Genomic DNA, 24,122 nt, shown 5'->3' with positions numbered 1-24,122 from the left:
CATCAACTTCCTAAGATATTATCTTCACATCGCCTGGCGATCTCCATCCAGGACAGGGAGTGCTTTCTTCCTGGAGGTTGTGACTCATCTGCCTGGCTTTGATGGGGTGTTTGTCAGGGACACTCCAGCCACCCTCTGGGTTCTATCACCTTCTAGGAGCCAGGAGAAGGGGAACACGTGTCAAGGTGCTAGGGAGCAGGAGAAGGGCGAAGGAGCTCTCTGGGAAGAAAAAAGAGTTGTAGAATCAAGAAGGAGACGGATGGGATTGAGGGACAAAAGGTGTTGGAACAGGACTGGCATGAAATCAGAGGGGAGAGGGCTAAACCAAGCTGAGGCCATACGTCACTAATGAATATCAGCTTGCCATCAGCAATAACCAGGTCCCTTGAGAAGTGGTTGTCAAAGTGTGGCTCCTGTAGGAAAAGCATCAGCATTACTTAGAAATTCATTGAAAATACAAATGCTCGGGCCCCACCTCAGACCTACTGCACCAGAAACTCTGGGGGTGGGGCCCAGCCTTCTGTGCTAACAAGCCCTCCAGGAGATTCTGATGCATTTAGTTTGAGGACCACTGCTCTTGGGTACCAGTGCCCTCACGTTGTCTTCGAGGGGTCCAAATTGCTGCTCCATCTAGGAAACAAGTAGACTTTATTCCGCTTCCCTCCCCTCATGGAATTGTATGAATCCTAGCTGCCACGCCTTCTCATCACTACTCTCTTCCTGGTCTAAGCCACCTAATTCATACTCAGGTGTTAATGGCTATCATAGATTGTATTATTGACCCCAATTTTTCAGCCCTCTCTGTAACTGGTACACTTTGCCATGAGGCCATGCAGCTCTGTCACAAAAGGCAAATTGCAGGACCCCATCCCTTTCCTTGGGGCTTGAAATGTGCTTGTGCAGTGGAGCTTACCTTCTGATACATCTGCCATCCCCATGAAATGGGTCCTCCAGGAACTTACCTCCCCCTCAGCTTGGACCCAGAATGAACACATGTGCAGCTGAGACAACACAGCCACCGAAGCCAACACACAGACCTATAAGCAAAATTGTGTACCCCATGGCCACGGGGTTTTGAAAATTAATCTGGGGAACGTAATTTAGTGGTTACCAGAGGGTAAGGGGTTTGGGGGGTGGGAGATGAAGGTAAGGGGGATCAAATATATGGTGATGGAAGGAGAACTGACTCTGGGTGGTGAACATACAATGTAATTTATAGATGATGTGATACAGAATTTTTCACCTGAAATATATGTAATTTTACTAACAATTGTCACCCCAATAAATTAAAAAAAAAATTGTGTACCCCACAATCATGGGCTGCTTTGTTACCCAGCAACAGCTGACGAATACATCGGGCATCTGTGGATTTGGGTGCTAGTCTGGGTAATCTATTCCCCTATGGCTTGAGCCTCCTGAAATCCTAATGTCTTATGGCACAGTGGACTTTCAGGCCCTTGCAAGGAGACAATGAGGAATATATTTTAAGGAGGATCAGTTTGGAGGCTGAGTTCTCCATGTCTCTCAAGCCAGCTGGGAGCAGGGCTGCCCTGTGAGACACTACTGAGTCAGACAATGAGAAAGACACAGAGGACAGAGTGGGAAACAAAATAGGATGGAGAGACAAGAATGGTTTTGAATGCAAAAAGGATAACAGGTCAGGATGAGAAAAACGTCACCAGCGACAAGTGTCATGTTGTATCCTCACTATCTCCTACTGCTGATGGCCCCCAAAGGGGACTTGCAAGTGTCTCAGCTCTAGGCAAACCCACCTTCATTTAATCCTGCTTCTGGCCATGTTACCCTGTCACTGCCTATTAAATTTAGCCAGCCCCGAGCTGCAGCAGTGCAAGGATGAAAAGCAGCATCCCATCGGTGGGAGGTGGCTGGGGACTGTTTGTGTGGAGTGAATGATTCACTCTGGAAGCCAAGCACTCCCACCCAGATTCCTACATTGCAATTCATTATTGCTGACGTGCTCTCTTACATGGGGTCAGGGCAGTGAAATGCCACACAGACTTCATACTCAGAGCCGCCCGGTAACTTAGATGGTGAGAAAGGCAGCCACCACAGTACAACCCTGGCCATGAAGGAAAACTGAGGTCACCCCTGGTCGTGGCCCCTGGCTTCCCTGTGTGGCAAACAATCCTTGCTCTGGGCATAGCAGAGGCATTGTCTTACAAGTCAAATCCTGTTCAAAGGGGAATTCAATAAGCACTTTCTGGGTACCCAGAAGTGGGGATTTGGCAGCTTTCAGTACTGAAATAACGGTGTTTGAGATACGTTGTGAAATACCCTCGCTCCACCCCAGTGAATTCAACCGGTTTGTGCCATACCAATAGCAGCCACCCCGCCTGGACCACAGGGATGCAGACTGGACCCAGCTTCTCAGGAAGAAAGGAAAGTGAAGGACAGTACCACTAGTTGCGCATGGGCTTTGTGCCAGGCATTGTGCCAAGTGGTTCATACACAAGCACGTTGCCTTAACTTGCCTCCTAACTCTGAGAGGTAGTATCCTTATACTCATTGCACAGAAAAGAATAGTAAGTCCACACTGTTGTTAAGTGGACAGCCAGAGTTGGAATCCAGATAATCGGAAGCCATTGTTTGCATTCTTGCTATAACACACTAGAGGGGCTTGCCTATTTTATTAATAGTCATTTTACTATTAACTCATTGAGAACAAAGACTGGGTCTGCCCTCTCCCGGGGCTAAATTTTACACTCATTATCACATCGAATCCTCTCAATGCCAGTGTTATCCTCATTTTACAGATGAAAAACTAAAACTCAGAGAGGTTAAGTAACTTGCCTAAGATTACACAGCTAATAAGTGGTAGAGCCAGGATTTGAACACAAGTCTGAATCCCTAATAAGGTTCCATTCCTTAGGTTGTAGGTGTCTATACTTTATGGCCCAATCATACCAGTTGAGAAGTGGGTACCAGTCCGGAAAACAACTCTCTAAAGAACATAGCTTTCTCAAAGTCACAATAGATACACAGACCTATTAGAGATACAGGACCTCGCTACTGTCTATGTGTATGGCAATGCTGATGCTTCAACTATGCCTTGGGAATGAACTTTACTCCCTCACGCAGCTGCCCTGACCCAGCCTTTGGAGCTCACCTTTGGAAACACCAAGAATGAAAACAATGACAACAGTGGATTTGAATGAATGTCTATAAAAGTAAGTCACTTCTTGGATGAGAAACATTATTAAAAATGTATTCCAAAGAATCATTTTCCCAGCCTGAAAATATCCAAAAATGGAGATAAGAGAGATAAGTTAGAAGAAACAGAAAAGAGCCATATTCTATGATAGTTTTCTCTTCGTTAATCCAAAATCTTCATGAGCTCAGAGAGACATACAAGGAGTTTCCATGTGGATTTATCAGGGGCTCCCTACATGAGCTCATATCATAATAAAACCATATTTTATTTCTAAAAACCTGCTTTTTCTGTTCGGTTTGGTTTTGTCTGCCAAGCATCTATTCTCTCTTTTTACGAAAGCATCATCCTAATTTTCCTGGAGGAATACTACCACCTCCCATTTGTGTTCAGGGGGGTTAGGAAAGGAGAGCTCTCCTCCCAGTGCCAAGGGCACCTGATGTACCCAGGTCTCACCAATTGGCATATTTGTTTGCCTGGCCACAGTGATTGGTTCAGGACCAGCTCACAGTTCCACCTGGGCCCCTAAGAAGGAGCCTGAGGCTTCTGGGGAAAACATCAGGAAGAGTAGCACTCCTTTCCTGCCTGTGCCTGCACCTGCATGAGGAGTATGGTGGCAGGGAGACTGAGGGGGTCCCTGCCAGAGGGGAAAGCTGAGAGATAGGTAGGGAGACTGACTCTTGCCTATTTGAGGCTTTATTGCCAAATGAGCAGGAGTAAACTTCACTTTCCCTGGGTGGCCAGGCTTATACTGTGACAAATGCAAAGTTTGGTTCTCTATCAATGGCTACCAAAAAATTGTAACTAACATAATATTAATAAGTAGAATCCAGGAGAAACATACAAACAGTCACCCCCTATATCCTGAGGTGCTAGATTGGGAATCTAACATTAACTGAGCACCTATTCTGTCCCACACCCTGGGCCAACACTTACTTTGAGGGCAACTATATTTGCTTCTACCCAAGGGTCCCTTCTTTCTGGAATAATCTCTCTGTTCATCTCCATCCAGAGCACTCCTACTCATCCTGCAAAACCCTCCACCACATCCTCCTCCAGAGTTAGGCACTGCCTCATCTTGGCTCCCACAGACACAGTCTACAACTCTGTTATCACCTCTGTCATACTTCCTTGTTTTGTATCTGACATATGGTGATTTTTTTTTATTACCAACGTGTGCCATATTCAATGTAATCCTAACAAAACATGGAGTGAGAAAATTCTCTCTTTCAACCCTGTAGCTCTCTCCAGAAGTAAACATCATCAATACTCTGTGTGAATGCATCCAGATGCTTTTGATCACACTACACTGAAATGTTTGTCTATCCTAGGACACATCAACTTTCCAAGGACAAGAATTTGGCTGTCCTCACTTTGTCATGGTACTGTCAAGCCGTTTGGACAGGATTACACCCTTGGCTCAAACATTTACTAGTGTGTGACCTGGGATGAGTGAATTCTACTCCCTGTGCCTCGGTTTCCCCATCTGTAAAATAGGATTTCTAGTTGTCACCTATCTCATCAAGTTCTTGTGTGCATTGAATGAGTTAATGTGTTTAAAGCACTTAGGACAGAGTTTGGCACATGGTAAGTATAAATGTTGTATAAATGTTTACCACTATCAACATCAGTCTCTATCTCCATTTCTAGCCCTAAACAAAAAGTTCTGACTGAGTCAAGATGCATTTCTCACAATCTGTGTGACTTCAAGTGTGCATGTAGTTAGATGACCTCTTCTAGTCATCTAGTCTTCTGGCACTTTCTCACTGATATTTCCTCCCCTTGGTAAAATCCACCTTCATCATCACTGCTATTTATTGAGTTGTTATTATTTGCTGAGGCATATCTTACCTCATTTTACGCTCCCAATGTTCCACTTTTAAAAAGTACTCACCAATGTTCATAGCAGTATTATTCATAATAGCCAAAATGTGGAAACAACCCAAATGTTCCCACAACTAGTAAAAGGCATTAAACTCAAGTCTGTCTGGATTTCCAGTCAAGATGGCAGAGTAGGCAAATGCTATGCTCACCTCCTCTCAGGACCACATCAACTACAACTAAGCTACAGAGGACCATCACTGAGAATCCCCTGAAGTCCTACAACTATATACATACAGAAGATGCCACCTCAAGACTGGTAGGAGGGACAGAGATAAAAAAAAAAAAAAGGGCTGTCCCACACCCACGTGTGACCATTAAAAATCAGGAGAGATAGCTTGGCTGTAGAGGCCCCCTTCCACAGAGGAGCGAGGGGTCCCAGCCCCACACCAGGCTCCCCAGCCCAGGGTTTCAGTGCTGGGGAGAGAAGTCGCATGATTTCTCATTGTGAAAACCAGCGGAGATAGTGCCTGAGTGAGCTAGAGGATGTCTGCATGCCCAGGTGCTCCTCTTAAAGGGCCTACACAGTAACTTATTTGCTGATGGACTCACTTACTCTGAGCTCCAGTGCTGGGACAGCAGCTCAAAAGGTGCCAGGGACATATGGGGAGGAACTGAACTGTTGAGCTTCAGAGTGAGGGCTGGAGGGGCAGCTTTCTCCCAGATGCAGGAGCTGGGGGAAGCTATTGTTTCTTTGCTGAGCCCTCCCCTGCCCTGCATACAGACAGAGGCAGACCTCATATCTGAGTCTCTATCAAACTGGCTACCACCATTGTCTGCTCCACCCTAGTGATTCCATCAGACCCTGTCCCACCCAAAGTTTGGGCACACCCAAGCCACTTCCGGTGGCTTTTCTATACAAACAACCTGTCTTAGCTCATGCTACAGACTTTCATAAAATCTCTCAAAGGTTCACAAAACCCAAACAAGTCGCATCTGGCTTCAGTGTGTCCCATACCTGTCGCTGAGCAGCCCCAAATCCAGCACTAGCAAGAGCTGGCCTCAGTTCGAGGCTTGGCCTCTCGAGGCAGATCCAAGGCCAGTGTGAATAGAGGCCATCTGCAGATTGTTTTATGGCTCATGCCAGGGGGCTGTGGGCAGGGCACAGGCTGTAGCTAAACTTGGCGTGCAGCACATCCCCTCCCAGGAGGCCCTGGGGCTGGCACACGTGGTGGCCAGCTTCAGACCAAGCTGGAGTATCATCCTGCTGCCTCCAAGGATGATACACCCAAAGGGCAGACTGGGCAGGTACCAGAGCCCCACTAAAGTGAACCCTGCTCTGTAGGATCAGCCCCTGCACCACAGCTCCTGCACTGCAGTCATGGCCAGTCCTCACAAGCAATCAGCCTGAGGGTCCAACCCTCCAACTGACATGCAAACAGCTACCAAGGCTCAACTACAACAGGGACACACCTGGAGCACCCGGCTCTCGTGACTAGGGAGACTGCACTATTGAGTCTCATAGGACACCTACTCCATAAGGCCACTCTACTCAGACCGGGAGGCATAGCAGCCCTACCTAATACATAGAAACAAACACAGGGAGGCAGCAAAAATAGGGACACAAAGAAACATGTCCCAAATAAAAGAACAGAACAAAGCTCCAGAAAAAGAACGAAACAAAATGGATACAAGCAATCCACCAGACACAGAGTTCCAAACACTAATTATAAGGATGCTCAGTGATTTCAGGGAGAACTTCAATAAAAGGTAGGAAAAATAGAAATGGAGATAGAAAACATAAAAAAGAACCAGTCAGAAATGAAAAATACAATAACTGAAATGAAGAATACACTAGAAGGACTCAGCAGTAGATTAGATGCAGCAGAGGATAAAATCAGCAATTCAGAAGAGAAGATAGCAAGAAACATCCAATCAGAACAGCAAGAGAAAAAAGAATCCCCCAAAATGAGGAGAGTTTAAGGGGTCTCTAGGACAACATCATAGGGATACCAAAAGGAGAAGAAAGAGCAAGGAATTGAAAAACGGTTTCAAGAAATGATGATGAAAACCTCCCCTAACCGGTGAAGGAAATGGACATGCAAGCCCAGGAAGTGCAGAGAGTCCCAAACAAGATGAACCCAAACAGGCCAACATCAAGACACATCATAATTAAAATGCAAGGTTAAAGACAAAGAGAAAATCTTAAAAGCAGCAGGAGAAAAGCAGTCACTTACCTACAGAGGAGCCCCATAAGACCATCAGCTGATTTCTCCAAAGAAATTTTGCAGGCCAGAAGGGATTGGCACAAAATATTCAACATGATGAAAAGCAAAGACCTAAAACCAAGACTACTCTACCCAGCAAAGCTATCATTTAGGCTCTAAGGACAGATAAAGAGCTTCTCAGACAAGGAAAAGCTAAAGAAGTTCATCACCACCAAACCAGTATTACAATAAATGTTAGAGGGATTTCTTTGAAACAGAAAGAAAACAAGTGACGTCATCATCGTTTAACTTCTAGGACACTTGGTTTCTCCGTTGATAAAATGTAGATATTATGTCATTTGAATTAGTACAAGAACATGTGAAAACTCTCAAAAAAATAAGTAAAATACAACCAATACAACAGGAAAAGTGGGCAAAAGAAACGGATATTTCACAAAAGAAGAAACATAGAGATATATACATACATATATATGTGTGTGTGTATATATACATACATATGAATTGATGTTCAATATCACTAGTGCTCAAGGAAATGCAAATCAAAACCACAATGGGAGACCACTTTTTTTATGTCTACCGGTTTGGAAAAAAATTTCAAATCTGACAATTCCAAACACTACACTGAATGTAATCCGAAAGCTCTTTGATATGTTGGCGGTGCCTAAATTTGTGCAACCATTTTGGAAAACCGAGACACACAAGAATGTTCAAAGACCACATTGTCAACAACAGCAGAGTCTGGTGATCACGCAAAAGCTCCTGAGACAAGTGAGTGAATAAACCGTAGGATATTCCCACAGTGTAATTACCTACAGCCATTACTATAGATGAACTACAGGGAAGTACATAATATGGATGGATCTTAGCAAAGCATTATATGGAAAAACCAAGTCCCTAAAATTAGGTAAAGTGTGGTAGCCTTTTCTATAAAGTGAAAACAACTAAAATGAAATAATCTCATATATATTTACAAATGTCTATAGATGCACACAATTGTATACAGAGGAAACGCAGAGGGTGGTGGACACGGGGTTCAAGACCATGGTTACCTCTGATGGCGTCGGGGAGGGAGCCGTAGTCTTAGATGCGAGTTCGTGTCAATGTCAAAGCTTTTGTTTGGAAAGTGCAGGTCGTGAGCGTTGACTGCATTCTTCAACTATGTAGTTCTTAATGGTGTCAGGAACCCAGAGTCATTAGGAATTTAATTCTGTGAAGCTGAAGACCGATGACAACGCCAACGCAGATTCCTTCTTGGCAGGGATGCCATGTGGCCCAGCTCCCAGGCACCCCCATAATAGCAGCCAGCTCTGGGTTACCCGTATATGTGGCTCAAAAACAGCTTGAAGGAAACTAAAGAAAATGCACGTCCTTTTGCTTCTCCTCCCTCTGTCTTATGGCTCCAACGATTTCGCGAATCACTATAACCTCTTGGCTGTCTTGGGCCTCGTGGTTTAAAGATCACACAGCTATCATCTGGTAAATATAATGACAAGACCCACTTATTTCCAAAATCTACACAAACCTTTTTTTTTTTTAATTAAAGTTTATTGGGGTGACAATGGTTAGTAAAGTTACATAGATTTCAGGTGAACAATTCTGTATTACATCATCTATAAATCCCGTTGTGTGTTCACCACCCAGAGTCAGGTTTCCTTCCATCACCATATATTTGATCCCTTTTACCCTCATCTATCACACCCCTCCCCCCTAACCTTTTTTTGAATAGTAATCTCTTTAAAGTGCTGTGACCTGTCTGCACCACCTTTTCTTTAGAAGGAACTCTCATAGTTGGGTCTCTGGCCCTGTCCTTGTGAGAGATTTCGCCTGGCCTGGACTTTGGGTTAAAAGAAAAACGGGCTTTCAGCAGGAAGGGGACGGGGTTGGGGGTGGGCGAGCACCTTGTGGACACTGTTCTCCCGCCCGGCTGTAGGTGAGAGTTTTCTTTTTCCTCCCACACAACACAAAGAACAGAGAAGTCCTTTAAGCCTTATAAATACCGGCAGGCTCAAAAAGCAAGTCGCCAGCCTTAAAAACATGTCTCTGTTTCCTTTGGCTAATTTGCAAATCCAGTCATATTTTCAGATAAGACGGTAAACAGGGGATGGAGGAGATTAAGGAGGCCTATCTTAGACCAATCTCTTTATAGAGAAACTAGAAGAAACATTACTGGAGTCCTTCCCTTTCAGGGAAAAGAATAGCAGCCAAGCCCTTACTAGCCCCAAACCTAGGGGGTGGTAGGCCTCGGCACTTCTCATTGCACCTTCAAGAAAAAAATGAAAACACCAGTGAAGAGGGTGCCGGACATATCTGTGCCAGATCTCCGTCTCCGGGCTCAGAGGCAGGGAACTGGGTCTGAAAAAAAATTGGTCGAGCTTGTAGTCTATGGAGCTCTGGGATGGAATGGGAGGCCCGGAGAGGTAGCAAGTGCTTCATCTCCTAAAACAAAAATCCTACCTTGTGGTAAGCCCCTCTTAGCAAGGATGCTGAGCATTGTTCTCAAGGTGGTAGAACCAGATCAGAAGCTTGAAGGTAGGGAAGTAGGGAGGATGAGACCCAAGCTGTCTGAAACCGGAGGCAGAAGTTTGTGTAACTCCAGAGTGGGTTCGCAGCTCCTATAATATTCTCCAAGAAGACTGTGAGCCTAAGAAAGATAATGAACCAATAGACCAAGTAATCTTTAAGGCTTCTCCCCATCCCCGCCGCTCCCCCAAGCCCCAGGACTTAGAATCCTTTCTGTCTCTGAAGTCAGGCTGGAGCAAGTAGATGTTTTATGACTTAAAGCGGTACCCTAACTGGAATGTGGGCTCCAGGAAGGCAAGAATTTCTGTGGTTTGCTTCACGGAGGCACCACCAGTGTCTACAACAGTGGCTGTCAATTCCTAGGCGCTTGGGAAAGCTTTGTTGGTGAATGTGGATGAATGAACCGCAGCCAAAGCCTCTATTTCCTTCCATAGGTGACCCAAAGATAAATGATGCCTCATCTGGCTGACAGTAAAGAGGCCCGGGTCTCAGCAAATGCTCATCTTTGGACTTTATCTGCCCAGATTCAAAGAGTCCCCTCAACCGCCCTCCCCCCATAATTCTAGATATAACCACTCCTGGAATCTAATGTCAGTTCCTGATTATTTCATCTGATGGAGCAACCCTGAAATGTCCCCCTACCGTGTTTCCCCGAAAATAAATATAGTAAAATATAATGATATAATATAATATAATATAATACCGGGTCTTATATTAATTTTTGCTCCAAAAGACGCGTTGGAGCTGATGGTCCGGCTAGGTCTTATTTTCGGGGAAACAGGGTACTCTGACTCTAGAGAGGAAGGTGTTAATTGTGGCCTCTGACACCAGCTGTGTAAAAGGCTTCCGCTGCCCTGGACTTCAAACCTTCCCACGTTGTTGATATTGAAAACTAATTGCGTTGACGTTGGTCTCCAACATAAACAAAGCTTTACAGGGGAAATGTTTGGACCTCAAGATTCCTGTTTGCTCTAAGTTTGGACTAATGGCCAGAATAATGAGCATTTCTATTCATTTCCTTTTAAAGTGTTACTGATAATGGAGCTACTTGAACGGTCCCAAACCATTCCTATCGTCAATGATCAAATCCAGTCTCTGGGATGTAATCAGTGGTCTACCCCTGTGGAATGTCATCTAGAGGACATGTCGAGAATGGTACTTCTAGGAAGGCCCCGAGATCCTGCGAGTAAAAGCCAGGAAAGAGGGGAGAAGACGGGAAGGCTGGGAAGGAAGAGGGTGCCAGGCAGAAACAGCTGATCCAACCTGCTGATCTCCACACGTAGTATAAGCCTGCCCCAAAATTAAGCCTCTTACGCGCATTCACTCATTGCACCCTTGGGCAGCCTGAGAGGAAGAATTTATGTTTCCTGTTTAATAGATGAGAAAACTGAGGCCCAGAGACACCCAAGGCCACACAGCTGCGGTACGACCACGCCGGGACTGACGCTAAAGCCTGTGCTCCTAACCACTAGTTTGCACTGCCTCTCCTTAAGCCTCAGTCATGCTCCCCTCTCTCTTCTCCATACGCATCCCTCACCATCGTCTGAAAAAGGTTTCCGAGTTAAAATGTGCCTCCTCAGGCCTGGGAGAAGAGAAGGCAAGCATCTGAAACAAGGAACAGATGGTGGCTCCCTGTAGGTAGTGTGTAGATTGTGAAGGCTGGAGATGGAGAGAGTTTTGTGCCAATGAGCTTGACCAGGCACAGGGCAGGGGGTGAAATGGGGGAAGAACATGGCCAAGACTGTGTTAGAAACAGCAAGCTGTGTGTGGTGTGCCAGCCTGCGTGGGGCCCCACGCACGACAGACACGGCTGGGCTGAGGAAGTCGTCTGGCCTCCAGCACTCCCGGAAGAAACAAGCCTAGCCAACCTCAGCCTCGTAACCCAGTCTGGGAAGCTGCCCCGTTGGGTTTGGCAGAGCGGCACTCATGAGCTCAGCAGGAGAGAATGCAGAGTGTCCCCGGTTAGAGAGGAAAAGGATCTGCTGTTCATGACCACAGCTGGGCCAGCGCACAGAAGGGTTTGGCGGTCGGCCTGGGCTACCTTTGTTTCTAACACATGTGGTGTTGCATCCAAACTGGCTCATCCTAGGCACATGGGGACTTAAAGCTCTGGAAATGAGCTGTGGGAAGCTCACTACTCCAGATATTGTCCAGAGGCCAGCAGGGGCAGCATCACCTAGCGGCTCGTCATAAACGCACAATCACAGGTTCCACCCAGACCAGCTGAATGAGAATCCTTAAAGCCAGAGAAGTGCTGTCCTCAAGCAGGCTTTCACCTGGATCAGAATCCCTGGAGCTACAATTCTGAATCTGCTTGACATAGGAAACGCCCCAGGTGAACTGGATACATGCCGAACTTTGAGAACCAGAGCAGAAAACCTGTGAAATGTCCTGAGGACGTCAATATGGTGGCATTCATTCAAATTACATCTTTCAGATGCCTCCCCCACCCGGGAGTGTCACAAAAATTCTCTTAGAAATGTCATGGACAATATCATCAGTGGATTTGTAGCCCATCTACCTCTAAAAAAGGATGTGTGACAGCTTTTCAACAGAGCAGGTGGTCAGCAAAGCAGCACAACAGAGTAGATTAAAGGAAAACTCTACAAGCCCACAACCCACTAAGTACCTTACTCCACATTTGGGGGTATTACGGAGCCTAAAATCCCACTACTGGGTTATCCTCTTACTTCTTTTTTTAAAATTACAGGTTTTCCTCGAAAGAAAAAGCACATTCACATTCAGACTAATTTGTTGATGACTTTTCAGGGCCTCCTTTCCCTGATGGCAATCTGTTGGCAAGTCTTGTCATTTTACCTCCTAAGAAAATCTTAAATGTTCTCCTTCTCTCCACCCCCACTGCTGTATCACGTCTCATGCCTGCCAAGCACTTCCCAGCTGGTCTCTCTGCTCCGATTCCTGTGCCGCTCTGATCTCTGCCCCATACAGAACTCAATCCAGCCTAAAGCTAGGAACAGCCTGTATCAGTATGCTTTGGCTGCCGTAACAAATTACCACAAACATGGTAGCTTGAAGCAACAAACATTTATTGTCTCCCAGTTCTGGAGGCCAGAAATCCAAACTCAGTATTACCGGGTTGAAACCCACATGGCAGCCAGGCTGTGCTCGCTCTGCAGGCTCGGAGGAAAACGCTCCTTGCCTCTTCCAGCTTCTGGAAGCTGCCAGCATTGTTGGGCTTGTGGCTGCACCACTCCAATCTCTGACTCTGGTCACATTGCCTCCTCCTCTTCTGTCTGTATCAACTCTCCCTCCGCGTCCCTCTTTATGGAGCGATATGTGACGGCATTTAGGGCTCACCTGCGTTATCCAGGATAATCTCCCATCTCAAGATCCTTGACTTAATCACATCTGCAAAGTCTGTTTTTGTCATAACAGATATCAAATTTCAGGTTCCGGGGAGAGAGTGTGGCTATCTTTTGGGGATCACTATTCAGCCTGTCACACTGCCTTTCCAGTGCACTTGATAAAATCCAAAGTCTTAACCATAGATGACCCTTAAGGTCCTCTGGGACCTGGCCCCTCCCCCACCCCTGTCTCCATCTTACCCCCCTTTCCGCCTCTCACAGCCCACCTCTCTATTCTGCTTTTACATCTTCAAGTATGTTCCTGCCACTGGGCCTTCACTCTGGCAGTTCCTTTTGCTCTATGCTACTATTCTTGACCTCATTTGCTGAATGAATAAATGAATGTCATATTCCCAAGAACTCAGGAAACAAGATGGTGGGAAAAACAAAGTAGCAGCATGGGTAGAAATTAACTTCACCTACTTCTCAATTTTGCCTAGAAAGTTGTTTGGCTAAAGGTCCTTCCACCTGCTCTTTTTGCAGTTGCCAAATACCTCAAAGTATCCACAGATCTTAGTTACCTGTAGGCTATCTGGAAAGTTGTTTTAGTGGCCAAGCTGGAACTGGATATTGATAGGAAAATGTCACACGGAATCATCCCCTGCCTCTGTGCTCTTGGAGACATAAGACAGTCCTAGGTATAGAAAGCTATTTTGACTTCCAGCAATAATTTCAATGTTTCTTCTCGTGGCCAATGAATGCTCACTGTTGATTTTGGAGGCAATTTTACAAAGGCGACTGCTAATGGCTGCATCCTGCCTAGGGTTAAATGACCTTTAATTATCTTCTGACTCTGAAAGCAGGTCTATCATTAAATGGAATTTCCAGTGTGCTATTATGATGAAAAGGTAAACAGAAGTTCTTTCTTGCTCCAGAAAGAAAGAGTCTGAGTTCTGTATAGTTATACAAATCAATAACTGTCACTGTATTTTAGATAGTGGGTGGTCTAGAGTGATCAACTTGCCTTGTTTCAGTATGCCTGGGGCTTTCTCCATTAGTAGTTTAAATTCTGCATCCATGGGGACCCCTTAGTCTCAGGTAAATTGGAATGACCAACTGCCCTCATAGTAGCTAACCACCTAACCCTGATGCTTGAGTGACCCAGGACAAAAAGGTGTAAGTAGAGGTTTCTGTAGTGTATGTCTAAATATATAGAAGTTATAAATCAAGCTAAAACACTCCTAAATAAAAATATGTTCCATCCTCCTACCATAATAAATGTCTTCGAAACAACCTGGAAGGCCAGGTTTGAACTCTGAGCTCTGGGATTTCCCTCTGGCTTCTGGTCTGTCTCCACCTTCTCTTCCCACACCTAGCTCTATCCCACCCCACAAGGCGTCTTTCTCACATAAGTGCAGATACTCAAACTCCATCCACACCCCATAAACAGCCACCTCTTGGCTTCCCCCAACCCTCAGGATCTAGGGTCCATCCCTGGAGAAGAATAGCCCTAGGAAAGAAGCCCACTCTGCTCTAGAAGTGGGATGAGGTCCCTTCAAACAGGGAATTCTGGGGTCCAGGGAACCTAAGTCTGGCCTGGAAGGATGACCAGAGGGCCAGAGGACAGGAGCCACTCTTGCCTGAGTCTAAAGACAATGCTGGGAGCCACCATTCACTGGAGGCCCCTTAAAATTAGAAACCATGAGATAATTTTCAATTTCCAAAAATGCCACCAGGTCCTCCTGGGCAAAGATTAGAGTTGTTCCACCTGGAGAAATAAAGTTTGCCCCAAACCTTATAGATGCCCTCAGACTATTCCCAGAAAGCACTAACTAAGGTCCTCTCTAGAATAAATGAAATTATAGTAGGGAAAAGAAGTAATGTAGCAGAAGAGGAACGAGTTAGAGAATGGCTCTCTTGAATGGAGATGGGTAAGAAAAGGTTCTGCCACAGAGGGGAGACTAGGAGCTTAAAACCCATCCTTCTGAGTCCATACTAGCACAGCGTTTCTGTTTCCCTTCACGGGATTTACTTTGATGGCTGATGAAGACTGTGGTCAATGTATCAGTAGGTTAAAAGTACCGCATGCTGAAAATGGCTGGTCTGCTCTTACAGCCTTGTGGATGTGAGAGTGGCGAGTACCAGGCAGCCAGTATTATGTCAGTAACAGCAGAGGGGATATGCTATTGGGTGGTGGAAAAGATCATGAAGGCAGGAAATACTGATGTCGCAGTTAAAAACATAGGGTCAGAGAAGTTGGATTTAGATAATGCCTCTGCCGTTGGCTAACGGTAAGGCGTTAGGTGAGTTGCTTTGCTTACTGAGCCTTAGTTTTTTCTTCCCAAGCAAAATCGGGATCTAAATAGCATCTATCACGTGACTGGTACAAGGATTAACTGAGATACACCATATACAACCAGTGTCTGTAACATTGTTAGTGTTCCAAAATATTTCCTACTAGTAGTAAGAGAACTGGTGGTGATAGTGATGATGGTGGTGGTAGGGCAGTCGTGGTGGTGGTGACGGTGGTGGTGATGGTGGAGATAATGGTGGCAGTAGTGGTGGTAGGGCAGTCGTGGTGGTGGTGACGGCGATGGTGATGGTGGCGGTGGTAGTGGTAGCGGTCATTGCAGTACTGCACTAGTAGAGTGTACTAGTTGTTGCCGAGAAGAGGTAGTACCATTGTAGTTATACCAGGTCCAGACAGATTAGTTAGATTCTGCGGCTCATTGTTCTTGAGTCTGGAAAGAAAGGAGACATCTTTATGATCATGAGATATTGGGTAAAAGAATCCCATTGGGAAAGGAGATGATGTATGAACTAATCCTGTAGTAACTGCAGAATCCCAAATAGAACTGACTGGGAAACAGATGGAAACATGACTCACTCACGCCTTCATTGAGAATACACGGCACAAACTCAGCAGTGCCCAGGAGCACAGAATCATCTCAGAGCACGTGCAGGGACACCAGGAGAAGCTGCTGAGGGAGCTCAGCATTGTAGTCATGGTTGTACGGACTCAAGCTGAGTCATCATAGCAATTCAGTAACATCTCAAGCGACAGAAGACGGATCACTCACTGGCGAGCCTGAATCACCACCACCGATAGCAACTACCCACATCCCTGGCCAAATTTAGGTACTACTCAATTTGTAGATGAATCATTTCTAAATTAAGCATGAAGATTTCCAAATTAGCTCAAAATGATCTAACATCTGGACAAGAGATAATACATTACTGAGTTAGAGGAGGGGACGTAAGGAAAGAGAAAAAAATAGAAGGAAGGCTATGTTCGCTAAGAAAACTATGTTCTTTTGAAATATAGGATCTATTTTTGCAAAAATGACTGACTCATTTTATTTTTCTGATCACTGAAAAGGAAAGAGAGTATGTGTAACAGATTGCTTTACAACCAAATAAAGATGTCATGTGGACATGAGGCTTTCTAAGTCAGTTTATATTATTCCAGCTACATTTAAAATGCACATGCAAGCACAAGATTGATTGTTTCTCGGTTGGATTGCCTAAGGTCTTTCTACCATTACAAATAACTTCTCGCAAAGCTTTCTCATGTCTTCTGGGATCCAGGACAGTCGCCCGCCCCAAAATGCTCTCTGACCTGGCCACCCCAGGTTCTTGCTCTTGTTCCCATGGGCTATGAGCATCACTGCAGAGCTCTTAGCTCTTTGGAAGTACACTAGGAAGGTTGAGAGGCTCTCTTTGCCCTGACTTCTCAGTGCCTTTTGTTACAGGTTTTCCTGTTCCTGGGCATGACGTGGGGCAAAAGCACTCATGGTTATTACCATGACCTCTGGAATCAGACAGGGTTCTGGCTCTCCTGGCTCTGCCACTTCACTCTACAAGACTACAGACAAATGGCTTATCCTCTTGGAGCCTCAGCTTCCCCATCTGTGAAATGGACATACTTAGCAAGTTCCTAACTGAGGATTATTGGGAGGATTAAGTGTGATTATATCTGCAAAGGACTTGGCTCAGTGCCTGGCTTTGAGGCAAGAGCTCCACAAATGTTAATTCTTACTCTTTCTAATGGAGGAGTGTTTGGAGTTATTTATTCAGATACCCCAGACATTAAGCCACGGGAATCAGATGCTTTAGGTAATAAAAAACTGTAACCTCCAGCCAAACTGAAATTTCACCTCAGGGCCTGTGCTTTTCTTGTCATAATGCTCCCTATTTATCACCTTTTGTTGTAATTGCTTGTTTAAGATCTGTCTTCCCCCAGGAGAGTAGATACTGGGAATTTTTTTTCATTGCTGCAGGCACAACACCCAGCAGAGGTCTCCATATGGAAAGAGATGTGAAACAGTTATTTGTTGAATGACTGAAAGACTGAATAACCAGTGGAATCAATGGAATGACAGATTGAATGGCTGACTGAACGAAAGGCTAAGTGACTAGATGACCAAATGAGTGACTGAATTAATTAATTAATTTATGATTGAATAGGTCACTTAAATTCAACTGGTTGATACGAAAATATTTCCCTAGCATGACAAAAGATAAGACCACTAAATACAGGATTTTACCTTAGAAAAGTAGGGTCTTTGGGGGGGATATATAGTAACAGCTTCTGAATATCTTAGAATTAGAAGAATTAGATATTCTTCCCCTCCCCCCAATGATGGAATAGGTGATAATACCCTACCAGAAAATATTACTCCACACTCACATTACAAAATCTTCCCAATTTCCATCAGAATCCAGGATCTGCTTGACAGCTTCCGGCCTCAGCGTGTCTACCCATGTCAGATGACATCATGGCCAAACCATGTGTCTTGGTCTGTGAGAACTGAGGGAATCAACAGGAAGGCTTTACTGCCTCATTTCTGATAACTAGGAATCTTTCCTGAACTCTCCTGCCCACCCCTTTCTTCTGGTAAGCTCATCCAGTCTTTCCAGAAAGGCTGGTCAGTGGCAAGGCAGTGCTGGACTTCGTCAGGGGGATTTGGTGTCTTCATACCTTATTAATCAGCCACAGGACATGCACATTTTTCAGGAGCTCTGGAATTCTGCCCACGGATGTCTGGACATTGTGCTGCATTCTCAGGGGCCCTCTTAGGATGTACATGGTTAGACATAGAAGACGTAAATTGTTTTTAAATTATAATCTGTCTCAAATAAACATACTTAAAATGGCCGTTGAACAGTAGTATTTTGACTACCCTACCCTCCTCCTATGAATCTATGATTTTAATGAAATAAGTGAAACAGTTATTTAATGGCGTTTTCCTGGTGTAATAGAGGGGAAAACTCCCCAAATCCAGCCTGACCAAAACCTTAAAGGTCACTCGGAAGATTTTCTAAAAGAACCAAGCATGATGACTACCTACCTGGCAATTAGCAAATAATAATTACATAGCTGCCAGGTATCACATATCTGCTCCATGCCAGGCACTAGACTGCATGCTTTCTATACATCAGTACATTTCATCTGCATGGCAGTACTGAGATTGGTATTATTGCTTCCATTTCATGGACAGATAAACTGAGGTTCCCAGCAGATGCCTGCACAGGGATTTGAAGCAAGTCTGTCTGACTTTAAAGCCGATGCTCCTACCCCCTCCACAGGTTGCACCATAGCCCCTGAGATCGGAGCGAATAGAATAACGCAATCATACTTAGGCAGAAAAAAATGGTGGCTAACATCTAGAGGAAAGCATTGAGAGAAGACCTCATGAACACATGACCAAAGTTTTCTAACAGATCAACTGTCATGATGTGAGAAAGGGAGAACCCCTCAAACAGGTTCCAAAGGCTGCAAAGAACAGATGGGTGACAGCTCTAGGAAGAGAGGTGTCAGCCCAAAGTAATGAAGTATCTTCTAACAATGAGAGCTGTCCAAAACTGCTGCAACTGTCCAGTGACAGAATGAGCTCTTGGACATGGAAGGCATCCAAGCAGAGGGCAGGAAATGTCTTGCTGGGTGCCACAGAGGTGAGGGTGAGACACCTGAGAGGTCTTGTCCAACTCCCAGTACCAGTTTGCTTTGGGTTGGTGCTCACTAATCTGTTAAGAAAGTTCGTTCCCCCTTGCCTGCACCCAGCCACTATCTGCCACAGACAAGTGTGTAAAACTATCTATGCAGAACCAGTCCACATGACAGTTTCATCTCCTCGAGGCGAGAGGAAGCAATAATGGGGAACTGTTATTCTGTACCTACTTGGGATAAACAAGGAATAATTGGCTAGACATTAGAAGGGAGAGGAATCTTGGGAGAGGAAAGAAACTGTGAGCACTACTGTGTGCCAAGAAATGGGTTGGGTGCTTTATACATGTTCCCTCACGAAAGCTGGTACCCCCTTCTTGAGGTAGGGCTGATCATTTCCATTTGACAGCTAGAACAAGCTAAGAGAGGTTAACTTATCTATGGCCACATAGCTAATAAGTGGTAGAACCAGGGTTCAAACTCAGACATGCCAGACTTCAAAACCTCACTGTTTTCTCAGTGGAACGCTGCCAAACCCAGTGAGGTAGAGGCTGAGTGGCACACTGAGAAAATGGTACTTAGGACAGGTCAATTGTGATGGGTGGGAAAAGGAATAAAAAGGCCGCAGCATGGAATAAGACACAAGGAAGTAGGTCAGAATGGGATGCTCAGACAGGTCAATTTAGTCATTGAGGCAAGGCAGGAAACAGAGAAGACATGGGTCAAGGCAGACATCACCTCCTTCACAATTCAGTCCAATTTTGCCCTTGAGCCTAAGCTGCAGAACTGGTCTCAAATCACAAATGATACATAGGACTCTGGACAGTTCAACCCGACCAAAACACTTAGGCCAACTTTGCCCCCAAAGGTAACATACAGAAACATCTTCACCATTTTTTTTCCAGAGTATAGGAGGATTTCAGTATTCCATGGGGAGATGTTACCAGGTAACACAAGTTGATGAGGCTTTGGAAAAATAAAACGCCCACAGGGCAAACAGAATGGAAAATGTGATACTGAGAAAAGATGTTAATGAGGACTTTATACTGATTTTTATCTCTTCCCTGTCTCTTAAGTTCTCTTGACAAACAGGGGTGCCATGATGCTCCCCCCACCCTTTACTAACTAGAGATTTTCTGATGGGTTGAGCAGGCCTGATTTTACCCATTATTTATGAGTAGAATCTTATTCTAAAATTGAATTTTAGTTATTCCAATATTAAAGTTACTATAAGGATGGCAGGAAAGAAATCAAAAATTTTAAGTTGTGGACAATTCACATATATACGGTACAAATGATGTCCGATTTGATACAAATTAAATTATGTGACTCATGGTATATCTATATCAATTAGTACACACTAAAATATACTGTGGTTCATGGATTATTTATATCTACCTACGCTTAAGTGTAGAGTGTTTTTAATGAACATAATATGTTTTTTAAAATCATAACCAAAGAGAAGCCATCACTCAACTAAGCCACGCTTACTACACTGTAACAATAAAAACATCGTCACTGTGAGCTAGGGTTATCGGGGACTTCCGTAAGTATCTGGCATGAAACCAAAAGATCAGGGTTGGAGATGCCCTATAAGTATAGAACACACACCCAATTTCAAAGATGTAGCATGAAAGAAAGAATATAAAATATCTCAACAGTGTTCTATATCAATCACAGGTGGAAAGGACAACATTTGGGATATACTGGCTTAAATAAAATATATTACAAATAGTTCACCCGTTTCTGTTTACTTTTTCTTTTAATGTGGCTATTGGAAATTTTAAAATGACATATGTGATGCACATTATGTCTCCATTGGAAACACTAATATAGCTTCCCACTGTTCTCAGAAAAAAAATGCTCACAATGGAATCCCTGCCTCGCTCTGTCAGGTCCTCTCGTTTTCTCCCCATTCCCCCTTACCCTCCAGCCACACTGACATTATGATCCCTCAGACATAGCAAGACCATGCTTACCTTAGGGTCTTTGTACTCATGACTCCATCCTTCTGGAATGTTCCTTCCATGGCAACTCTACTCATAGCTGACTCATTCTCCTTCTTCAGGTCTCAGCTCACATGTCACCTCCTCCATTAGGCTTTCCTAGACCACCTGATCTGAAGGGATCACATATTCAATGAATCTTTCCTCTATTAGTTTCCTCTGAGGCATTCATTGCCATTCTTAGTTACCTTATCTAATTATCTGTTCACCTGCTTAATGTCTGTCTCCCCCCACTAGAATGGAAGCTATGTGAGGGCAGGAACCTGTCCTGTCTTATTCACTGTCTGTCACAACTCAGGGCCTAATCCATTGTAGTTCTCAGCTTAATGTTTGTTGAATGAATGAATGAACGAGCAAACAAACAGTGAAAAGAGCATGAGATTCAGAGTCAAAAATCCCAGTTAGGACAAACCCAGTGATAACGATGAGGACACCACCGTCTTACTCCAGGTGCTTACTCCTTTCCCTGTAATCAACTTTGACAATCATGGGAGGCAGTGCGGTATAATTGAAAGGACATACTCTGGAGTTAGAAGCCCTGAGTTCGAATTTCAGTTCTGCCATTGACTGGCTATGTGACCTTGGACAGAGCCTTTGACTGTCCCAAATCTCTGTTTTCTCCCAGAGTGGCTGTCTTGAAGCTCAAGTAAGATACAGCTTTGTCAACTAGAGAGCACCACTGATATTTATTAGACCAAGTCGTTCTTGAAGGGGAGAGATCCTTTTATTTACCTGGGTGTTCCCAGCACCAAGCACAGGGCTTGGCTTAAGGCAGGTCCCTCAAAACTGCTTGATGGATGAATGAAACTTTTAGTAAGCCCTAGTGCCACAAAGCAATGAACCTTGGGGAAGTCTGATCTCTCTCTGTTCCAACCTGGAAAACAGACCCCATTTTCTTCCAAAGAAAAGCACAAGGACCTCAGAGCTGGAGTGAGGCTGAAGGGTAATGGCCACATTGCCTCCATTTTCCAGAACAGTCCCAAATTAGAGTAGTCTGTCCAGGTTTCCAGCCAAGATTCTCACTATAGGTCCCCTAGAAAATTTGGCTCGAGGTTAGGATTTAAAGTGTCAGAGTCAGCATCCTCAGCTGGGGAGAGAGCAAGTTCTAGCAGGAAGCAGGGATCACCTTTCTGCCCACAAAAGGTTATTTTCCAGAAAGGAGACATTGGGCCACCCCAGGCAGCAGCTCCTGATTCTCACATTCTAAGAAACCAGCCACAATATCTGCCTCCTCACTTGAAACTGAGACCAAGGGTACAAATGAGAGGAGAAGGGGGCCTTGTGTTTGGCTAACAGTGTTAACATTAATAAAATTAGAATTATTCCATGGAACAATGATTTCTCAAGATAGGGCAAGAAGGATGGCTGGGAAGGGAGTGGGAAATGACTTCACCGGGAAGGCTTCTGCCTAGTTTGCAAGGGATAAAGCTTGTCTTTGTTATTCTCCTGGCTTCTGTTCCCATACCTCTGAAATATACGGGCTTCAGGCATGCCATCCCAGTCCAGCACTACTGTGCCTAGGATTTGCTACTGAAAGGCCTATTCATGTGGAAACCTCTCCCAGGCCCGGCTACTGTTGGCCACCGATTAATTATTTACACACTGGTTTAACATGCAGCCCACCTTGGAACTTCGGACCAACCAGACTAGGTGTAGCATTGCGCCATCTCTGCCTACTCCCACCTTGCCTGCTCACTGCTGATTAAAAGCCAGACTCCCACCTCTGTTCATTCAACAAATGTGTTCTGAGTGTTTATCATGAGCTGGTGTTGGAGCTATAGCTGGGAGCAAGACAAACATTAATCAGAGCAAACATCCATGAAAGAAGGAAAAGGCCATCTCTTGTCTTGGAAAAGGGGAGTCACAAACAGAAAGCCCTTTCCAGGAATACGAAAAAGGAGTCACAATTCGGGATCTTGGTCAAGATTCGGGGTTGCTGGAGATGATGTGTGAAGAACCAACAGGAGGAGGCTTTAAGGAGGAAAGTGACTCCAATAAGAAAGGAAGTCCTAAAATGTGACCTGCAGCCCCCTCCACCCCCCGTATCTCCATGTCATTCCCACATGATGTACTTTGAAACTACCCTTCAGTCACCCTGCAACCCGGTTTTATTTTAGCCCACTTGAGCCCTGGTTTGTGGCAGGGGGCACTGCCAATGTGGGTTATAAGACAAAACCCTCATGACAGACAGCGGGTTTTCTCCCCCGGGGGTGAAAAAGGGCTTGTGTTTAGTGCTCTGTCCAGGCAGGGAAAATACCTCTGGGAACCCAGGTTGTGGAACTATCTCAAGAGAGATGTGCATTTATAGGCAGACAACATGGCGCAGTGAGGGCAGACCTGGCCGTTGCTATGGCCGTTGTTATGGTAGATGCTGCCGCACAGGTTTCCTCGATTATGGCTTGTAATCCTGTGCACCCTCTTCTCCCCCGCAAGTGCCACTCTCTCAGGTTAAAGCCTTGCTGAAGAGTTCAACTTTAGCTCAGGTGCCCACTCTGATCCTATTTCTTCACCTGTCAAACGGGAATGATTACGGTCGTGGGCATCGTCATCATCGTCACCACGGCAACAATACCTGATGACAACGATACAATAAGAGGGCAAAAGCAGCGAAGATGTTTAGCTTGGCATTTATAAAATCAGGCTACTCTTCTCTTTCTCACTGAATCAGGAGGATTTAAACTAGAGCAAGTTATGAAAGGCAGATTAATGCTTTACAAACATTAAGTTGTAAAAATAAATCATACACTCACTGGACTCTTACCTCCTCTCTGGTGATTGGAGAACTTGCCCAGGTTTGGGGAAAGTTACTCAGCCAAATTAATGCTGCTGCATACCACCTGCCTTCCCCCTCTCCTTGCACCCCCTTACGACAAGGCAGAAAGGGTGGGAAGGGGACTACAGCTCAGCATTTATTTTTGGACCCAGCTCACTAAAAATACTTCAGCCTTCCTGTTTGATCACTCTCCCTTTTGACCTGAATGAATCTCGGGGCCCAGCGGCGCGCCCCACCCTCTGCCCGTAGTCCTTTAAAGGAGAAGGGCGTGGGGACAGATTCCTGCCGCTCGAGGGACAGACGAGAGACGCCCGGGCAGGCAGGGGCCGCGGTCGCACTGACGTCAGGGTAGC

The 24,122-nt window shown here is 45.1% G+C and overlaps 1 long non-coding RNA gene across 1 annotated transcript; it reads right to left on the bottom strand.

Annotated features, from left to right (window-relative positions):
- Nucleotides 1–8,245: 8,245 nt before the first annotated feature.
- Nucleotides 8,246–23,976, bottom strand: LOC117037056 (uncharacterized). The gene is made up of 4 exons (XR_004425468.1): nucleotides 23,758–23,976; nucleotides 20,970–21,109; nucleotides 9,673–9,859; nucleotides 8,246–8,691 (listed from the first exon to the last, which is right to left on the bottom strand). It is a non-coding gene; the product is annotated as an uncharacterized LOC117037056 (long non-coding RNA).
- Nucleotides 23,977–24,122: the final 146 nt, after the last annotated feature.

The sequence above is a fragment of the Rhinolophus ferrumequinum genome, chromosome 17 (assembly GCF_004115265.2).
Source record: "Rhinolophus ferrumequinum isolate MPI-CBG mRhiFer1 chromosome 17, mRhiFer1_v1.p, whole genome shotgun sequence".
Taxonomy (NCBI): Eukaryota; Metazoa; Chordata; class Mammalia; order Chiroptera; family Rhinolophidae; genus Rhinolophus; species Rhinolophus ferrumequinum.
Note: the sequence above shows the minus strand (reverse complement) of the source record. Positions and strands in the feature narration are given on the sequence as shown.